Source organism: Malania oleifera, chromosome 1 (assembly GCF_029873635.1).
Source record: "Malania oleifera isolate guangnan ecotype guangnan chromosome 1, ASM2987363v1, whole genome shotgun sequence".
NCBI lineage: Eukaryota > Viridiplantae > Streptophyta > Magnoliopsida > Santalales > Ximeniaceae > Malania > Malania oleifera.
The window spans coordinates 14,441,122-14,442,103 of record NC_080417.1 but is presented as its reverse complement, the minus strand read 5'-3'; the positions used below and the strand labels follow the sequence as shown (position 1 = coordinate 14,442,103).

General features: G+C 42.6%; 1 pseudogene; it reads right to left on the bottom strand.

Moving 5' to 3' along the window:
• Positions 1-355: 355 nt before the first annotated feature.
• LOC131160436 (large ribosomal subunit protein eL27y-like) lies at positions 356-778 on the bottom strand (annotated as a pseudogene).
• Between the last annotated feature and the right edge of the window lie 204 nt (positions 779-982).

Below are 982 nucleotides of genomic sequence, written 5' to 3'. Positions count from 1 at the left end.
TACAATATATATATACATAAAGAAAATCAAAACAAACCTATAATAATAATAATAATAATACATATATAGTATAAAAAGCATCTTAGCAACAAATACTTTACAATAAAATAAAAACCAAACAAAACAGAAATAAACAAATAAATAAGTGAAGGAAACACGTGCAGGTGGGGTGAGCATAATTCGGGGAAACCTGAATTAACCGACCGAAATTGGTTAGTTCGGTTCTTTTAAAAAAACCCATTCGGTTGGTTCGGTTATACCTTCCAACATTTCGGTGAATCGGGTTTCGGTTCGGTGAGTAGAAAATATTAATTCGGTTAACCGATTTAATAACAAAGGTTGTGTTTTTGGATACTCAAAACTTGAGCTTGGTGAAGAACCACCTGTTCTTGCCAGTCTTGAATCTCTCCTCGAGCTTGGCCTTGGTTTCTTTGGTGGCGGTGACCTTCTTGTTGCGGGATTGAAGGGTTTCGAGCGTGACGATGTCCTTGAGATCGACGTCGAGGGTGTACTGCGTAGGCATAACGTGGTTGTAGTTCACTAGCTTGATGAAGGCCTTCATGCGGGACTTCTTCCCGGTCTTCTGGGCGGAGTCCTTGTAGTTGTAGATCGCCTTCTTCAGGTACTTGGCTATCTCGACAACCAAACAGTGCTCGTATGGACGGTCACAGGTGCCATCGTTGAACGATCAGAATCATCGGATGATCACAGCTTTGTGGCCGGCGTAACAGCCTTCGAGGAGGACCACCGCCTTGTTTGGCTTCAGAAACTTCACCATTCTCTCCTTGTCCCCCCCCCCCCCCCTCTCTCTCTCTCAGAGCAAAACCCTAAGCAACTCAACGAGCTCAATTCAAATTTTGGATACCAAATGAAAGAACCCACTAGCTCGGAAGAAGAATTCTATCAATGTTTGGGAGTCGGGACTACTTTGATTCTGCACCTACCATTCGGTTAAATTCGGTTAACCAAATTATCCAAAAAA